At 43.5% G+C, this 19,899-nt stretch overlaps 1 long non-coding RNA gene across 1 annotated transcript in view; it reads left to right on the top strand.

Annotated features, from left to right (window-relative positions):
- The first annotated feature begins 8,910 nt into the window (after window positions 1-8,910).
- The window catches only part of LOC114232597 (uncharacterized), a 58,757-nt gene continuing 47,768 nt past the window's right edge, over window positions 8,911-19,899 (top strand). The window contains exons 1-2 of the long non-coding RNA XR_008555840.1: window positions 8,911-8,984; window positions 17,538-17,655. This is a non-coding gene — a long non-coding RNA (uncharacterized LOC114232597). The remainder of the gene's footprint in view (window positions 8,985-17,537; window positions 17,656-19,899) is intronic.

Below are 19,899 nucleotides of genomic sequence, written 5' to 3'. Positions count from 1 at the left end.
ATTTCTGGACCTTTTCTCCCCTGGCTTCCATCTGCTTTAGGAGGACATAGCAAGGTTAAGTCTGCCACATTTCACACAGTAGGTTTGTTACAGTGGGTTCAATGCTGATTGTGCTCTGTGCATAAATGGGGATGTCTGTGGTTTCCAGACGTGGTGGTCAGCTCTCGGAGAGGTCAAGAGGCAGGCCCTTGTTACTCATCTCAGCTTTTGAAAAAAGCTCGTAACTGTTCTCCCTTCCTTTAGACTCAGCCCCAGACCTCTCCTCTATACTGTTGCCAGAGTGAGTTTTCAGGAGTGCAAATGGACTGCCCCTCCCCTGCTCAATGGCTCCTCAGTGCCTATAGAATAAAGCTCCTTACATAGGACATACAGTTCTTCTGACCTGGCCTCTACCTGAATTCCTAATTCCTAGCTAATGGTCAGTCGCCATCCCTGTCTCTCACACACATGGGATGACTTGTCCTTGGTAGCTCTGTGCACAAAGCATGCTGCATCATATATATATATCCTATATAATAAAAGCCTAATATGCAAATTGACCGTCACTCCAACACACAAGATGGCTGCCCCCATGTGGTCAAAGATGGCCACCCCCTTGTGGACACAAGATGGCAGCCACAAGATGGCCAGCAGGGGAGGGAAGTTGTGGGCAATCAGGCCAGCAGGGAAGGGCAGTTGGGAGGGACCAGGCCTGCAAGGGAGGGCAGTTGGGAGGGACAAGGCCTGCAGGGGAGGGCAGTTGGGTTGGGGGGTACCAGGCCTGCAGGGGAGGACAGTTAGGGGTGACCAGGCTGGCAGGGGAGGGAAGTTACAAGCTATTGGGCCGGCAGGGGAGCAGTTAGGCATCGATCAGGCTGGCAGGGGAGTGGTTAGGGGGTGATCAGGCTGGCAGGCAGAATCGGTTAGGGGCAATCAGGCAGGCAGGCAGGTGAGCCACTGGGATAGGGCCTAAACAGGTAGTCGGACATCCCTCGAGGGGTCCCAGATTAGAGAGTGTGCAGGCTGGGCTGAGGGACACCCCCCCCCCCCCCAATGCACAAATTTCATGCACGGGGCCTCTAGTATATATATATACTAGAATATATATATATATATATATATATATATATATATATATATTCTCCTTCCCTTTGCTTATATTTTTCTTTTTGCCTGTAATCCATGCTCTTTAATCCACTTTCCCTCTTTTTTTTTTTCTTTTTTTTTGCCAGACTTTCTTAACAAAGTCTTATCCATTTCAGACTGGGTTAGATGCTCTTTCTCTGAGGACCCTGCACATATCTCTAATCTTGCACTCACCATATTGTATTACATGTGTACTTCTCTCCCTCCCTCACTTACTTGTGAGACTCCCCTGGTTATGTCTTATTTATATTTGTATCATCCAAGGCCAAGCATAATGCCTGGGACATAGTTGGTACTCTAAAAGTATTTTGTCATATAAATGAATGAAATGATCTTTAACTGCCTCCTGAATAACTAATACTAGGCAGCATCTGTTTGGATTCTAAATGAAGTCTAGGATCAATGGGCGCCTTCCTTTAACCCTCGGATCTAGAAATGTAGCAACTCGCAGCTTGCCAGGCTGAGGGCGCCTGAAAGCCTCAGGAAATCTTGTCACTGTGCATTTTATTATGTGACTCCAACTTGAACTGAATTGGGAGAAATGAATCCTGGCCAGCAGTGAGCATTGTGCCAGGAATAGAACAGTGGGGCCATAGCAGTCAGTAAAACTAAAGGTTACCATGGTGTTGTCAGGGCGGGCCCTTGAACAGTAGCTGGACTGGATGCCTTATTCCACCCCAGCCCCTGCTCAGTGCACCGGATGGAGAGACCTTTGGCTTTCTGCATCTGTGGAGGCATGCAGCATACCCCTTATCTCCTAAACCTGTCGCTCAGCAGAACAATGACTGCGATCTCAGCCCCTCCCGGCTGCTTAATAAATGTCATCTGATATAAAGTACCTATCAGGTGACACTAGAAGAGCCCCTCAGGAGGTCTTTACCATCACACTCCTTATGTACAGCAGCACATCCTGGTTGTCCCGGTGCAGTGTCTCTAGTTATGACTTCCTTTTCTTCCTCTAAACCGAGCTGGCCTCACTGAGTGGTAGGCCAAAGGCGTTCCTCTACACATGGGATTGTAGATTCTCCACCTGACGGGAGAGTGGCGACTGACTAGGACTGATGTAGAAGAGAGAGAACACAGTGTGCTTCCAAGATGTGAGACGATGCTTCCAAGATGCAGCCCTAGTGAGACAGTCCACCACTTCCTTTCCTGCTCAGTAGGATATCTATCAGAGAGGGGTGGAGAGGAGAGAGATAGAAGCATCAGGGATGAGAGAGAATCATCGATTGACTGTCTCCTGCACGTTCCCTACTGGGGATTGAGCCTGCAAACCAGGTATGAGCTCTGAACAGGAATTGAACCATGACCTCCTGGTTTATAGGTTGATGCTCAACTGCTGAGCCACACCAGCTGGGGAGTAGGAGGTATTTTTTACTTCATACAAAGTTCTTGAATACCATTTAATTTAAAAAAAAAAACCGCAAAACAAAACCTTTGTTTTGAATGTAAGCCCATGGGAATGAAGATGATTTCACAATCTGCAATAGGAAGGTTATCTCTTGATCTTGGGTGTTTCCCAGCTAAGCACATTCCGGATGTCATTGCTGGCCATGGAAAGCCCAGAGTAGCTGCAAACTGCACATCGTGATTTAGTGAGGGGAGTGACTGAGAATATTTTTGTCAGAGGCACCGGTTCTCTGCTTAGCCTCAATATTTCATAAAAAGCTCATTGCAGCAAAATTTTCATTTGGCAGCATCTGCTGTGCTATCATCTTCATAGCTTCACATTAAATAACACTGACACTTCAAGGTCAAATTGACATGATGTATATTCAATTGTCAGCTTCTGTTAGTCCTATGTATATTTTAAAAAGATGTATTGTGTTGTTTTTTTTGTTTTTGTTTTTTGGTGAAGATGCAGGCAAAGCATGTAATCAGCAGTATTTGTAGGAAAAGGAAAAATTATAGGAATCCTGGCAGCATAAAGCAAATAAAAAAGTTCAAATTTTAAGATGCGAGTGATATGGTAGGAAACCACTAGAATGAATACTGCACTTGATTCTGACACTGTTGATCTTGGACAAGTCATTTAAACTGTAGGTTCAGTTTCTCCAACTGTCACCTTAGGGGAACGAGCTACATAATTGTCATAGACTTTACTCTTAATTTTATTCTAAATGATAGATTTTCTGGATGCCACTAGAAAGAACTTCTAAAATGTTGCACAATGCTGAAACATACTGGAGAAAAAAGGATGTGATTTTTTTTTTCCTGAGCACTGAATGAAATAGGCAGAAATTTCTTAAGTGAATTGATTGAATGGAATGGAAATAACAATGAGGCCTAATAAGGTTGGGAAACGAGTCTGCACTGTGCAGGGAGTAGACTAAGAGAAACGTGTCCTGTTTACATTTCCAGTGGAGAGCAGAGGATGCTCTGGCTACAAAGAGCTTTTACGGGAACTGTTTTACAGGTTATAAGATTATATGTGGCCTGTGTAACCTAGTGGCCAGAGAACGGGATGTCAAGTGGACTGTGCCTTTATCAATGACCAAGCCTGGAATGACTGAGAAATATCTACTTCTGAGTAGTCTTTAAAAATTAGGTATTGTATCTGAGGATAATGTTAGCGTTTGTTTTTGGAATTCTGCCCAGTAACCCAGAACACACAAAACGGTCTCAGGGTAATTCGATCAGTGTTTCTGTAAAAGAACACCAAAGCCACAGATTCTGTTACTGGCAAAACTGAAAATGCATTATAAAGGAAGACATCGTATTTCATGGGATGATGCCTTGGCCTGGAGGGGGGCTCTGGAGAGTTAATGACAGGAATTAGGAGCAAGGACTAATGCCAACCTAAACTCCTGGGAACCCTGCCGGGACGTGGGAACGTGCTTGCATCAGGGTGTGTTGGTGTTTGCAACATTGCTTTTTGTTTTGCCCCTGCAGCCTGTTGTGGTTTTGGTTGTGGTCCTTGTTATTCTCTTTTGGCTCTGTTTGTGAGCTCTTATGTGCAAGGACATTCCTCAGAAACAGTTTTCCCCAATAAATTAAATAATAAAAAAAACTAAAAAAGAAACAGTCTTCTCCACTGGTCATCTCACATAGTATCCACAGTTGCACATCTAGAAATATATTTGCCTTTGGCAGTACTGTTTTCGGATATTCACAGACTCTGTGGCCATAATCATTTTTCCGTGAACTGGCCTGTTATTTTGCTTCTGGGATGCAGTATTGGTAACCACCATGAAAATCATGGGCCAATGCCTCTGTGTCCATGGGCCTGGCCCTCTGTGGCCTGGGGATGGGGAGAGTGTGAAGGCTGGAGGAGATTAAAGGTAGATTCTAGATAGCTTCCTGTGAGGTCAACAGGATTTTCATTGCTTCTTGGCAATCTTGCCTGGGTTTTCATTGTCATGTTCCTGACATTCTCTATAGGAACACTTTCAAATATTCCACATTCTCTCCAAACTCCAACTCCTCCCCTCCTCCCAACCTCTCCCCTCCTCCTTAGCACATAACGTTACCTTCTAATTTGCAGAGCATATTAACAGCCATAAGAGGAGAGGTTTCTCAAACTCCTGCCACAAAAACAAAATTTCTCAACATCAGAAGCAATTCTTTTCTAATTTTCTCCTGTTAAAAGGACTAAGCCATCCTTTCTCCAGTCTCTATTTCTTCTAAGGTATTTTATTTTCTCTACATCAATATTCTCCAACTGCACAGTATCTCCTATTTTACTATTATTTTAATATATATTTTTATTGATTTCAGAGAGGAAGGTAAAGGGAGAGAGGGATAGAAACATCAATGATGAGAGAGAATCATTGATCGGCTGCCTCCTGCATGCCCCAGGCTGGGGATCAAGCCCACAACCTGGGCATGTGCCCTAACCTTGGAATTGAACAGTGACCTCCTGGTTCATAGGTCCACACTCAACCACCGAGCTATGCTAGCCGGGCTGTATATTCCTTTTTAATGGGCATTTACCCTTAGTATTTAAACATGCTTACGTTTAAATACTATCTCTTCACACACATGCACACATACACGCACACACATACACACAATCTTTGACTCCAAAGCTCCCTTCTAACAATAATTCTTTGTTGTTTTCCTACTTAAACTTCCTGAAAGCATTGTTTCTACTCTCTGTTTCCTCATTTCCTAGAAGAGCCTTTTTCAAGCATTTTGATCTCAGGACCCCTTTTAGAATTTTGAAACTTACAGAGGAGTTCAAACAGCTCTTGTTTATGTGTGTAGCCACAAGGTATTATCTATTCTGAGATGTTTACCTTCTCTTCCCAGATGGATAAATACTCTGTTGCCTAAAATGAGCGGAATTTATGTTTTACTAATCTTGCAATCCCTGGTACCTGACTCAGAACTTAATACTTTTGGGGGGGGGGGTTATTATTAAGTTTATCTGATTATTTTCCCAATCTCTTTAATTCTCTGTTGGTAAATGGAAGTTAGCTCGTATTTCAGCTGAGTTTCTTTTCAAATTTCTTTTTTAGCTAATTTGTGTAGATTTAAAACAAAATGAAAGAATAGGTTATGAAACAGGAGTACAAAACCAACTCACCCCACTCCTCAAAACACACACAAAAAAAAAAGACAAGGAAAAAAGGATCAAATTTCACATTCCAGCTGAAGTCTGTCCTATCCCTGAGAAAATTGCCCCAGGTGTCCACAATGGAACTTCTGCTTGAGATTCTAATGTGCTAAAGTGACTTCTTAGGAGATGTTATTTGTGAAAAGTGACCGAGAAGAAGCTCTGTCAATAGCAAATTAAAATACCACTGAGATACAGTATAATCATTCCGGCCAAATGTCGTAATTTTATTCCATCTCCAGGAAAAGAAAGATATTGAAGGAGGACCAGGAATAAAGCAGGGTTGATCAGTTATACACACTAACTGAAACTTAGTTTATGATGGTTTTACTGTAAGACAGTCTGCCCCTTGCCTCCAAGGAATGAAGATTTCTTTGGTAACTTTAAAATCTCAAAGTCCTTAAAAAGAATATATAAGAAAAAAAAATGACTTGTATTAAATTCCATTATATGTATGAATAGTGCTGTAGCCAGATTCTGGTGTCATTTCACACATTATGTTTGAGCTATAGCTGAATAGGCTCCTGCTGACCTTGAGGAGTGTGTGTGTGTTTGTGTGTGTGTGTGTGTGTGTGTGTGTGTGTGTGTGTGTGTGTGGTCTTTGGCAGGGTGGATGGGTGGAAGCCACTTGTGATGGTGGGGTGGGGGTGGGCAGGTAGGGGCAAAGCTGAGAAGTGTATCTGAATGGCTCTTAAGATTTAGTCTCGAGTCCATCCTGGGAGACAGTTAGCCACATTGAATTTAGATGGCATAAACGGGGTGGTATAAAATGGGATGGGATATAGCTGGTGGTAGTGTCTTGGTAAATAAAAAAATTGGTCCTTAATACTATCCAAGAAGTTGCCTGCTTTAAAAGTGAAATTAGATTAAAAGGATGATTTCATTCTTCATAAGCACGCCTAGTACAACAACCCCCCCCCCCCAAATAGAATATGCTTCCTATCTATGTTCAATGTTAAATCTGAAATATGATCTGAGGCAAAGAGACCCAGCTTCCCTGCAAAGCCTGAAGCGAGCCTTTTGTGCTTGCCAGCTTTCATTGAGTACGTGGGTTGCCCTAGTGATGAATGTCCTGCTTTGTGTGGTCTCAGCATTTTTCCTGGCGGCTGTTTTAATGAGAAGGTGAATGGAGGGGGCTTCTTTTGAAACTAGGATAAGAGGAGGGCCACTGCTCCCAATGCAGGCATCATGGTGCCGTTCCTGTCCCAGAGACCTGACAGTTCCCAGGGCCTCCCACGCTCCCTCTCCTCTCCCTCCCTCTCCCTCGGCCCCTCCCTCTCCCCTCCCTCTCTCCTCTTCTTATTCTCCTCTCTCTCTCTCTCTCTCTCTCTCTCTCTCTCTCTCTCTCTCTCTCACACACACACACACACACACACACACACACACACATTTCTTTTGACTAACTAATATTTGACATTTGGATTAGTCTATGGTCTCAATCCCCTGGAGTTTTCTTTTGGGGATGAAAGAGTAACCAACCAATCAGATCTCATCTTGTCACTCTGGCTTCATCTTCTTTCCTCCAAAAAGGGACTATTCTTGGTGTTTCAGGGAAGGCCCCACCCGTGCCTGCCTTTCTCCTACCTAGTGTAAAATGCTACACTTTTTGTGGATTTACCCACGCACTGAGAACTGTGCGTCTGCCTGTTTGAACACTCTTTCGCCTTCAGGGCCCATTATGCAGGGCAGGAGTGGGAAGAATCCATGCAAATGCTGTATTTTAGGACTCACTTGGGGCTGGCTTTGATTGAGCACACAGTAAACTTGATTATTCATGCTAATGGAAGGAATAGTAATTCAGACCATACAGCGTTGTTTCTGACTTTGAAATGTGTTATGTGAGGTTTTTTTCTTTCCTTTTTGAAAGCAGTAGCCGGTGGTTTAATTAGAATAATAGTGAGATTACTTTTGTGTTGCCAGTGCTTTTGGTAGGCAGAATTATAAGAGGCACCATTCTCCTCCTTCCTCCCCTGTCCCACCACCTCACCTGGCACCAACTCCTCCTGCACTCACATTACATGCTCCTTTTTATTCCCACCAGGAAACTCGTGAATGGGTAAGGTTGACTTGACTGGTAACCAGTTAAAGGAGCATACTGTATGTCCGATGTTTACATTTAAGTAGAAGTCAACTTCAAAGTAAAGGAAACAAAAAAACGAAGAATATTTGTATAATATTCAGTATCTGCACAGATAAAGTTCCATGATGGTGGGCATTTATTGTTGATATTATTATTTTGATTGTATGTATTTTTCTTGGTTAGTTTACTGCTATATCTCCAGTGTTGAGAGCAGTGTCAGGAATATGGTATGCAGGAATAAATTTCTGTGGGTCAAATGAATGAAAACCCATATACTTTTGAAGATACTTTTTGTATTCCTAAAACTCTCATAGAGCCATCACAGTTGTTATTATTATTAAAATAACTAATTCTTGGTTTGCCTCCCCTCTTTTTGTTAATGTGTATCTGATTACCTAATTTCTTGTATATTTTCAATCTCCATGGAATATGGAAGAAAACAGGATTTTTTTCATGGACAAGCTCATTAAAACTTTTGCTGTTTTGCATTTTTCTGATTTGTCAGACAAAGTTTTCATACTTATGGAGACAGCTTTCCTTTGGAGATAAGTGGCAAAATGGTATACTGTTCATAGACCGCTTTGAACTAATGTGTGACAGTGTGTGTGTGTGTGTGTGTGTGTGTGTGTGTGAGAGAGAGAGAGAGAGAGAGAGAGAGAGAGAGAGAGAGGTAAACCATACAAAACAATAGGAATCTCACCCCAGCTCTGCTTATTCCAGCCTATTTTCTTAATAAAGAGAGTTTAACAAAAGATCTTGGCGTTTCGTGCCATGTCAGTGGAGAAGAAACCAGAAAAGAAATGGTCAAAATGGAATGGAACCTTTTTTCTTTTGATCCTCTCAGGGGAAGATGAGATGGCAGTGGAATATTAAGGTGGATGGCTTCTGATGCCATGTGAAGAGGTGGAACTTGGCTTGGGGTTAGACACTTCTCGTATGGGTATACTGGAATAGGGAAGTGAGCTAATTGCTTGGCTCTCGTGTCAAACCAGGGTCAAGTACCAGCTTTCGCACTTACCAGCTTTACATATGGAGCAATTTATTTAGGTCCTCTCGGCTTCTGCTTCCTCATCTTTAAAACGGTGATAGCAATAGTGTCCATTAGGGGAATTAAGTTTTAAAAAGTCTGCAATGGGCTTACCTTCACACCTAGCCCGCACACAACTGTTGGCTCTGATGAACACTCCTGGAGCACCTACTGTGTGCCAAGAACTATGCCAGGTAATTCTTGCATGCTCTGTAATTTAATCCTTGTAGCAACCCACTCTTCTCAATGAGAAAACCGAGGCACGTAGAAATTAAATTACATGCTCAAAGTTACCCAGCCATGGGGATGTTGGGAATTTGGACTTGTGCCCATCTCTTTGCATTATATCATGTGGCCTCTTTGGGGTTTCAGTGACCAACCAACTTGAATCCATTTCACAGCTGAGCCCCTAATAATAACTACCTCTCTGTAATTGATTGGGGAGATAAAATGCAAGAGCACTTATCAAAGCATTGCTGTGTTTAACTCTCTGGATATCTCTCCTCCCTCGTTTTTTAGAGCGTGTGCTTGGGCCTCCACACTGGGGCTTGGCAGAGCTGAAGCAACACTTCCCGAGAGAGGCTTTCCCTGGCCACCCAGGCAGGGTTGCTTTAACCGTGCTGCAGCCTCCAACAAGGCCTCATCGCAGCCTGAAAACGTCTGTGCATTTGTTCGCATCCTTGTTCGTTACTCGCATTGCACTGTGAGGTCTCTGAGAGAAGGCAGTTTGCTTTGTTCACGGCCGTATCGTCAGCACGCGGCACAGTGCTCAGACATGGGAGGGGCACAGTAAATCAATAACTATTGGACCGATTGACACATGGAGAAGCCCAGCTCTTCTGAGAAGGCTGCAGACCTGGGAGGCAACATTGTGTTGGAGCAAACATATTGCCAGGCGTTCAGTAATGGAGGGGGTGGGGGTGAAGGAAGGAAAAGTTGCCTGGATTCTCTGCCAGTAGGTCCCTGTCACCCCCTTTCCATGTCAGGCGGGAGATGTCCTGATTCTTTTGCCAGGGAGTGAGGCCTTGGGGCGCAGCCCAAGGCTAAATATGTCCCAGTTCAGCTTCTGCTTCATCCTCATTAACTCCACTTCATAGCTGGGCACGGGCAAAGATTAATTTAGTGACCAAGCTTAATAAATAGATGCTTCTGGCCTTATATTTTATGCGCGGCTCTCAGAGGCTAAGAGCTCATTGAAGTGCCAGTTTCGAGATGTCAAGGGCAGGCAGCTGGGCTTGGGGGAAGTGCGGAGATATTTCTGCCGAGTCTTTGTTCCCCAGCCCATCTTGCAATCACCCAAACTGCTGTGACGACAGGAAAAGCCTTCAACATCCATTTCCCCTGCAACCTAAGAGCCACGTTCTGGATCCGACCGCCTCGCGAGGCATTGCCACACGTACAGGAAGGCCCTCCCAGCACACCGGGCCACACTTGCCCAGGATGTATGGCCAGGACATTTTGATGTTGTCACCACATACACATTTTTTTTTTTTAGTCACTGCGTAGCACACGACATTTGTAATCTGTTCCCTTGGAAAACCTTGACAAATAGTGTGCCCTTTGGAGGAAGCTCATTTCCCGGTAATCATCTCCGGGGAGAAGGAGGGTGAGGTACCAGACAGTAAAGGTCGTATCCACAGGGGCCGAGGTGACCTGAGTAAGTTCCAGAGCCGGTCCGCAATAGCGGCATGATCATTACAGTGTGTGTGCGTGCCCGCACGCGCCCGCGCCCATGTGTCATTGTGATGGATAATTAACACAGAGCTCCTATGAAGCTCCCGGGTGAAAGGAGACCTGCAGGCTGAAGAGGCTGAGGGCTATTCATCTCTGAGATGCAGCTGTTTGCCGCAACCCTAGGATCCCAGGGCTCTTCCTTTCCGTGGGCGTGTGCCCGTGTTTTGTTCCTTTTTGCTGTTAATATTTTGGCCTTGAGGAGTGCGGATTTTTGCGGCTTATCCGCTCCTCACCTCCCCCGGCCCTCCAACCCCAGGAAGAAATCGTTGTTTCATTTAATCCCGTCCTCAGGCCACTGGACTGTTTTTTTTCCAGATCATTGGTATTTTTCAAGTGGGGAGACTCACAAAACAGGGCGCACACATCCCTTTCCCCCTTTCCCCGTGCAGGTCTTTCGCTCTCGGTGGGCACCGACTCTGAAAGCACGGAGGTGTGTCACCTGAGAGCACTTGCTGCTCATGCTCACACGTGCTGCTCACAGCACCTTCGTGTGCCTCTTGACCTTGAAGAAAGGAGACTGATGGTTAGTGGACATTTGATTCTTGGAACAGCTTACAAAAAATAAGGTTATTTTTATTTTTCAAACCCAGAGTTCATTTTAGTCTGCATTATGATTTGTGCTAAATGTACATTTTGAAGAATTTACAGAAAAGATGTTTTTTTTTTTTTTACTCGTCTTCTTCTCTGATGGTTTGAAACTCACTGACAGGCTTGAACTAAACTACCATCTGGCAAGACATAGCTTCAGAACTCCCACTTAACTGTTCTCCACACTCCAATCCTCTCTGTTCCTGCTCTTATTTTTTATTTTTTAAAAAATATATATTTTATTGATTTTTTACAGAGAGGAAGAGAGAGGGATAGAGAGTTAGAAACATCGATCAGCTGCCTCTTGCACACCCCCTACTGGGGATGTGCCCGCAACCAAGGTACATGCCCTTGACCGGAATCGAACCTGGGACTCTTGAGTCCGCAGGCCGACGCTCTATCCACTGAGCCAAACCGGTTTCGGCCTGTTCCTGCTCTTAGACGGACACTCTACCAATTTCTGCTAACGGTTTTGTAGTGATGCAAGCTCTGTGTGTCTGTTTTCGCTCCTTGATCTTGCTATTCCCCATGTGGGCAATGATCATATTTCTCATTACTTTTAATAATCTCTAGCTCCTGGTTTCAAAGGAAGTTTTCTAGTAAACTCCCAGAGCATCTTCTAACAAGATGTGGTACACACTAGTCACGGCATCGTAGCAGCTTCTCTTCGAATTCCAATGAGATGAGACAGAGGGAGACATATAGTTTGATCCAATTAACTCTCTTTGGCATCATCAGCAGCAAGTTCTAGCAAGTGATTTTCAACCTCTGTTGTCTGTGTTCTGCCTTGTCACTGTGACCTTGAGCAAGCTAGTGAACAACTCAGAAGCCAGGCTCCCATTTATAAATGGAGAGACAGGAGCAAAGTTTAATCACCCCTGGGTGTTGGGATGGCAGAGCACCCAACACAGAGGAAAATCTTCAGTTTGTTTCCTTGTATGTCCTTGCTGAAGTAGGGAAACCAATGCTGAAGGTCCAAAAATATGCATCCTGGAATTGATCAGAACATTTATTTAACTGACAGGAATGTCCACTTGACAAAATTGGTTGGAAATCTATGTCAAGTCTGATGGTATTAAATTGTTAATTTTTACAAGGGAATTATTTCCATATTTTTAATGAAAACAAATGTTCTGAAAACATTCAAAGAGTTTCTTGAAAAATCTAATCCTATATAATAAAAAAGTAATATGCAAATTGACCATCACTCCATCACAAAGATGGCTGCACCCACAGCTGAGGCCAACTTCCCATAAGGAGCCTTAACAAGCAATCAGCAAGGACCTGAGGCTAAGCCCTCCTCTGCCCCCGTGGGGCTTGACAGGGGACCTCAGGCTGCATCCCCCACCCAGCAGGGCTTGACAGGGGACCTCAGGCCACACCCCCCGCCCCAGTGCCAGGCCAGGGGACCTGAGGCCACGCCCCCCGCCCGGCGGGGCTTGTTGGGGGACCTCAAGGTGTGCTTCCCGTCCTGGTGCTGGGCTAGGGGACCTCTGGCTGCTCCCCTTGCCCCAGCGCCAGGCCGGGGGACCTCAGGCTGCAGCCCCCTGCCTGGCGGGGCTTGACGGGGAACCTCAGGCCGTGCCCCACACCCAGTGGGGCTTGACGGGGGACCTCAAGGTGCACTCCCAGTGCTGGGTCAGGGGAACTTGACGGGGCTTGACGGGGAACCTGAGGCTGCACCCCCCTGCTGGTGGGGCTTGACAGGGGACCTGAGGCTGCGCCCCCCTCCCGATGCTGGGCTGGGGGACGTGAGGCTGAACCCCCCTGACTGGTGCAGCTTGACAGGGGATCTCAGGCTGTGTCCCCCACCTGGTGGGGCTTGATGTTGGACCTCAAGGCACGTCCCCTGCCTGGGCTGGGCTGGGAGACCTCAGGCCACGCCCCCACCCTGGCACCAGGCCAGGGGACCTGAGGCTATGCCCCAAGCCTGGCAGGGCTTGACAAGGGTGGGACTGGCCAGGTCTGGATCTAGCCCAGTTGGGAGGGGGGACAGCTGGGTCTGGGTCTCACGTGATTTTTGAGGTGCATGTGGGTGGGCGGGGACTTGACTTTGGGTCCCGTGGTGAGCCCCAGACTCTGACAGGAGGAAGGTTTACTAATTTTCTTTCATCTCTGACGCTTCTATTATAGAGAAAGGGCAAATAGCAATATTAAATTATTTCCTCTAATTAATCCCCCTTTAATGTGCATGAATTTCATGCACTGGGTCACTAGTGTAATAATAATAGAAAATAAAGTATTTTAAAAATCACATAATATATCATTGGCTAACTATGGTTACTATAAATTTTAACTCACTTACAAAATTTAGAAAATTAAATAATAGATGATAGTGGGCCCTGAGTGTCTATGAAAGCAGGTTTAGGATGACAATACGCTTGGAAAGAAGAGCTAGAATTGGCTTTGACATTATGTTTGCATAGCAAGCCCACTGTTTTTGACATTATGATTGCATAGCAAGCCCAGATTGCATGCTTATCAGAGATGACTTTGATGCTGATAAAAAAAACAGGCCTCCACTTAAAGCCTCATTTGCATAGCAAGCCCAATAAAGATCATTACTTAACCATATGCTTGTTGGGGGCTTTGGGGTATTGTTAGAGACAGTGGTAGGGCTGCAATTCAATTTTGCCACCACTGTAGATAAATTCTGTCCAAAATATATTTAGGGTTTCTGTTTTAAGTTTAATTTGCTTAAAATACAGTGTTAAGATTAGACATGTGAAGAATTCAAATGTTGCCAGTTTCACTCACCACTAATTCCTAGACTTGGAACGATTTCCCTCTTTGCAGAAACAAGGTGTTTGAAAAAGTAGTTGAGAATTGCAAATGTGCTGTGATTTCTTTCCTAAGACACAAGATGTTTACAGGATCTGTGATGTTTGCTCACTTTAAGTTTGGTTGCTTGAACAAGGCAAGGCTTTTCTAACTCTGTGTTCAAAAGGCAGTAAAAATTATAGTATTTTTCATATTTATATGAATGGCACTATTGGCATATCAAATGGATAGCAATGTTTATCAGGGAATAAGTTTAGATCTTATCTCAGGTTGAATACTTATATGATTTGATATGAGGTCAATCTGTTCCCAAAATCTCTTCATCTGGTTATCCCTAAGATATCTCACATCTTTGGGTAAAATCCTAAAATGAAAATGCAATTTGGAGAAGTGGCAGTGTCTACACTAATTTTGCAGATTCAGATTTATAAGGCTTGACTACATATGACTAACCTGGGAACTACATCTACATTTAACTTGATGGATCCAGCAATTAAGCTTTGTATAGGTAAGAATGACTATCCTCCAGTACTTGTAATATGGTATTTAATTTATTCATTTAGTCAACCAATAATATTAATTAATCAATTATTACTCTCTGTAAAAGTGGAAGAGCTAAATACAAACACTAGAATATATTTGTATTTTTTTTTACACTAAACATAAGCTGTTACAACTTTTTTTGATCACTTCTCTTGATCTCTGTGTAAATATAATTACTCACCAAGAGCCTTCATTTTTAGAGTAAGAAACCTTCTCAGACATTTGCATAGAAGGTGGTGAGAGTAGCTGAGAGGCTCATGTCTTTGGGTTCCCACAGAGTTTATAGAGGAAGCAATGCAGAAAGGATGGGAATTAGCCAGGAAAGAGGGACGGAACAACTTGTCAGGCATTTGCTATGACCTAGGGTCTGTGTTTGGTGCTTTCTCTCATTATTATTATCTTTTTAATTTTTAAAATTTTTATTATTTATTTCAGAGAGGAAGGGAGAGGGAGAGAGAGATAGAAACATCAGTGATACGAGAGAATTATTGATCGGCTGCCTCCTGTACACCCCACACTGGGGATGGAGCCTGCAACCTGGGCATGTGCCCTAACCAGTAATAGAACCATGACCTCCTGGTTCATAGGTCGATGCTCAAACATTGAGCCACACCGGCTGGGCTCTTTCATTATTTTGTTAGTGATGGACTATATGTGATATGGTACATATGTTCTCTGAGGCTGTCATGTCTGAGATTATTTAGGTCCTTGGACATCTTTCTCTTTCTCAGGTTGAGATTCTCATTTTATGACACTTTTCTTTGGGTTTCCATGAAAGCAAGGCCTGAGACAAGGGCTTGGGTGCAGGCAGTTTATTGAGCAGATGAGCCCAGGACAGACTTGAACGAGTGAGAAGAGTGAAAGACAGCATGAGGATGTAGTATCAAGGGCACTGCTGTAGGCAACAGGGGCTCCATTCTGCTGAGACTTGATGAGGCATGCCCAGATGCTACTGAGGGTAGGAGGCTGGATGTCCATTCAGTGGCTCCTGCACCTCATTGCCTGAGGATCCTGGAGGGTGTAAGCTCTCCTGCTGTGTCTGTGCTGGGCTGAATGGGCACCTGCAGCATCAGAGAAGACTCTGAGCAGGAAGACATGCAGATTATGTTTGAGGTGCAATGCAATGAGAGGGTTTAGTCTGAGCTTTCTTGTACTGTCTACTGTAGAGGTCCTAAAACCAGAGGGCCTTGTGATACGGGGTACCTAAGGAGTCTGCTATACTGGTTCACTCTGGTTCATTCATCACTCCTTTTGTCCATCTAGCCATCCATTCATCTATCTATTCAACCAAATGCACTTGTTTAGCACCCATTCTAACCCAGGCCATGCGTTAAGCCCCATGGACACACTGAGAAAGCAAAACATAATCCTTATCTTTAAGTAGCTTATATTTTATTGAGGAAACAAGAGTTAATAAAAATTAACAAGAGTCAATAGAAGATTCTATAAGAACAACTTAAATTAGTCTTGAAAGGGGTAAAGAACCTTCTTCTTTCTAAAGGAAGCAAAATTTAAGGTGATTCGAAAAGCCTGGAAGATAGCGAATTAGACCTTACTGTGACTGGCCTGTGGTGGTCAGTGAAAGCTAGCCGAGTAGGCTGAAATTCTGACGGTTTTACCTATTAAAATTTAGTCTTTAGCAATTTCTACCAAATGATTCATCAAGTGCTAGAATTAGTTTTCTGCTACAGTATGAGTATTTGGCAAGGAAATTATTCATTAAAATACCATTACTATTCTAGGGCCATCTTTTCTCAATTGCCATTTTATTTTTTTTGAATCTACACACATCTTTGCTGACAAAAACAAAAATAATGTAAATAAAATCACCTGAGATGTTGATTGTTGAACTGGTAGGCAACTTAGAAGTAAGTAAATGACAAAGAGAAACCCTTCAAAGAGGCAGGGATTCATTAGGGGCTGCAAACCGTCTGTAATAGGTTTCCCTCTGTGTGAGTAGGTTTGCCAGAGTTGGGGTTTATGCCAGAAACAGTTTGGGCTGCTGATGTCATGTTCCAGAATGCCCAGGTGTACTCTCCACAGTGCAGTGTCACATGGAGCCTGCTTAGCATCGCCGGCTGCCGAGAGCAGTTTAAGCTTGCATGGGAAGTGTCACTTTCTGCCTACTGTGGGGAATTCTTCCCAAATGGTCCTTGGTTGGCATCTTGCCCAGCTAAAATCGATGTAGTATAATCCTTTTAATCTGGGCATGGGACCAGAATAGCAGGAGTATAATTCTCATGTGGCAGAGAAAGATGGACGTGAGGGGGCTGCACAACATTATCTCTACCGTCGCTTACAAATTCTGAAATGGCAGGATTATACTAAAGAGTGAACATTAGTGCTAATGATCTTCCCTCTTGCCTGCATATGGAGAGAAGATTCCCTGATATACATGGAGAAATTCATACATTACTTATATTACTGTAGATCGTATGTCCAAAAATGTATTATGTTTCCACAAGTTGCTAAGCACTCCTGTGAGCTGGCATATGGTGGTGAACAAGAAAGACACAGAAGGTCCATGGAGATTATGTTCTCATGGGGGAAGACATGAAAGAAACAATCAAATAAATTAGCAAGAAAATGACCAGATGATAAGTCCTAGGCAGAGAAGTCAAACAGATGTGATGGGGAGTTCCATGTTGGATTTTCTAAAGGCTGGGAGGTGTGGACAGTTGGACCTAATTAATGGAGCTACCGAATAGTGGGGGGTGTGGGTGGGGAGAGGGATGAATGTCTGGGTGATGATGGATGAGCTGCATTGGTGACAATGATGTGACTATGATGGGAGAATCATCTGTTGGGAGAATGTGAGTAATCGGCTGACTCGATGGGGTGATCAACAGGATACAAGAGCAAAAGGTGCTTTAGGATTAGAAGCACAAGCCTCTGCGTGGCACCAAAGTCCTGTGATGTTGCCAGCAGGAAGGGCAGTCCCGCTTGTTGTTAAGAAGCCAGGGGTGGAGTGTTGTGCGGGTTGGGACACAAGTTGCTGCTGCTGACTCTCACTGGGATAACGGGGTGGCAGGATTGAGAGGTTCTCTAATTTCAGGGGTATGAACGCCCTTCACACAGTCTGTCATCATCCTTTCCTCCAGGGGTCTATTCTCATCGCACTTGCTGCATTTATGACTTCATCCCCGAGGGAGGATTCATGAGCCAAGAGATGCATGATTTTTCCACTCTATATATACACCTGCTGTGAACTGCAGACTGGTAAGCCAATTTTCTGTCACCTTCCATGGTAGAGCAGAAAGCAAAATATGCATATTGTTATTTTAAAAGTATTTTATTAATATCTGAAAGTTTTTCTTTTGGCATATTTCTGTCTAAAAGACCTGTCCATTTTTTACCTTTTTGTCTGAAATAAATAATCACTTCTATCCTACCCACTCATTCTCTTTTTCTTTATTGTTTTACTTTGACATTTTTGGAGTTTACTTTTTAAGTATTATACTGACTCTTTGATTGGATACTTGACTCATTATTTTTCGTTTTTCCATTAATACATGAATTTAAGGTTGTGAATTCCATATAACTTCAGCTGTATCCCACTAGTTCTGATAAATAATGTGTTTTAAAAATTGCTGTTTAATTCTAAATATTTTTAAAATGTCTCTTTTGGTTTATTTTTTTAATCACAGATTATTTAATCCTTGTGTTTTAAGCTATTCAAATGTATGGGATTTGGGGTTATTTTGTTGCTGATATTTAGTTTTACTATAGCATTATGGTCAGAGAATGAGATCTGTATTATGCCAATGCTTTGGTGTTTGTTGAGTTTTGCTCAACAAAATTTGATCAATTATTGTAAATGTTCCATGTGTAGTTAAAAATAGTATATATTCTTTAATAGTTTGTGCTGGATTGTATATATACTTATTATATTACTCTTGTTAATTGTGATATTCAAATCTTCTATGTCCTCAATCATTTTTACTCACTTGATTTCTAAGTTCCTGAGAGAAGTATATCAAATTCTTATGAGTGTGTAATTTTCCATTTCCCTTGGAAATTTTTTCCTCCTATTTTTGTTTATGTATTTCAAACTATGTTGTGAGGGGCTTACAGGTTCAGGATTATGACATTTCTAGTAAATTTCTTTTATCATTATGAAATGTTCCTCCTTTTTCCTGTAATGCTTAAAAATTTTTTTTAAACCTTGGTTTTTTTCCTAATATTAAGAAAGCAACCCCTCTTTTAGGAAGTCTTTTGTTACAACATCTTTCTACATAACTTTAGTTTCTATTTTGGGGAACCTTAAGATTAGGTGTTTCTCTTGTTATTGCATATAGCTTGATTTTTAATAAACTGAATAGTTTCAGTATTTTATTGTAATTACTTTGCTTGTATTGTTCTGCCATCTTAAATTATTCTTTTTAGTTATCTCACTTTTTTCTTACTTTGCTTTTTCTTCTTTCATACAGCTAATAGGTTAATATAGTTTTCTTTTCTCCTTCGTTTTGGGTTTATAATAATGAACCCTATTTATAATCTTTAAGAGTTTGTCCCTACAGTTTAAATACTCATTCTTAGCAAAATATAAATCTAATAAACTCTCTGGCAAACTCCTTGCTTTCTATACTAATAAAAGGGTAATATGCTAATTAGACTGAGAGACCTTCCATACAAAGCCATGGTGGCAGGGCCGAGACAGAGGCGGTTAGGGGTGATCAGGCCAGGAGGGGAGGGCAGTTGGGGGTTATCAGGCCAGTGTGGTGGGGGCAGTTGGGGGTGAGAAGGCCAGTGGGGGGGACAGTTGAGGGTGAGCAGGCTGGCAGGGGGAGGGCCATTTAGGGGTGATCAGGCCAGTGAGGGAGGGCAGTTGAGGGCAATCAGGCCAGTGGGGGGGCAGTTGGGGGCAAGAAGGCCAGTGGAGTGGTAGTTGGGGGTGAGCAGGCCAGCAGGCATAGTGGTTTGGGGCAATCAAGCAGGCAGGCAGGTGAGCAGTTAGGAGCCAGCAGTCCTGGATTGCGAGAGGGATGTCAGACTGCCAGTTTATTGGGCCTAAACTGGCAGTTGGACATGCCCTGAGGGGTCCCAGATTGGAGAGGGTGCAGGCCAGGCTGAGGAACACCCACTTCCCGTGCACGAATTTCATGCACTGGGCCACTAGTTATACAATAAAAGCATTATTAAATATACTAATGTTGATTCCTTCATCCTATATTCAATGCTAATGTTTCTTAGTCATTTTAGTTCTATCCTATATAATAAAAGGGTAATATGCAAATTGACCCTAATGGTGGAACAACCAGAACAACCGCTCAACCAGTCACTATGAGGCGCACTGACCACCTCTTGGTCCCTTTCCCTGGCCGGCAGGCTCCCATCACCTGGTGGCGAATGGGGAACCGAGCGTGGGTGGCAGGGATGTGGGCGGTACCAGGCCAAGACCCCCGTCCTGCCGATCACCCCACACGCAGAGGGTGACCCACTGCGGGGGCAGGGTCAATGAGC

The sequence above is a fragment of the Eptesicus fuscus genome, chromosome 4 (assembly GCF_027574615.1).
Source record: "Eptesicus fuscus isolate TK198812 chromosome 4, DD_ASM_mEF_20220401, whole genome shotgun sequence".
Lineage (NCBI taxonomy): Eukaryota > Metazoa > Chordata > Mammalia > Chiroptera > Vespertilionidae > Eptesicus > Eptesicus fuscus.
Note: the sequence above shows the minus strand (reverse complement) of the source record. Positions and strands in the feature narration are given on the sequence as shown.